Raw genomic sequence first — 327 nt, 5'->3', positions numbered from 1 at the left:
CGCTGGCAGGACCCAGAGGGTGCAGACATGCCTTCCAAGCCAGAGCAAAGCTCAGCAGCTCTGTCTGCTACCCACAGGGACCAACCGGGAGCCAACTATCTGTCTTAAAATAAAAACTGAAGAAATTGGAAGATCCTTCTGCATTATGTCCTGTGGCTTCTTCCCTGCGCATGTTTTGCAGGGGGGGCAGGCTGCCTTCCCGGGAAGGGAGAAGCCTCCCCCAGCACACGCACTGGCCAGGGCAGGGTGCTGCAGCTCATGTGGGTGGCAGAGGGGAAAGGGCCCAAAAAATGACTTTCCATCACATTAATGAGAGCCAAGAAATTG

This window comes from Fulmarus glacialis, unplaced genomic scaffold (assembly GCF_000690835.1).
Source record: "Fulmarus glacialis isolate BGI_N327 unplaced genomic scaffold, ASM69083v1 scaffold25519, whole genome shotgun sequence".
NCBI classification, from domain to species: domain Eukaryota; kingdom Metazoa; phylum Chordata; class Aves; order Procellariiformes; family Procellariidae; genus Fulmarus; species Fulmarus glacialis.
The sequence above is the reverse complement of the archived record's forward strand: the minus strand, read 5'-3'. Positions refer to the sequence as shown.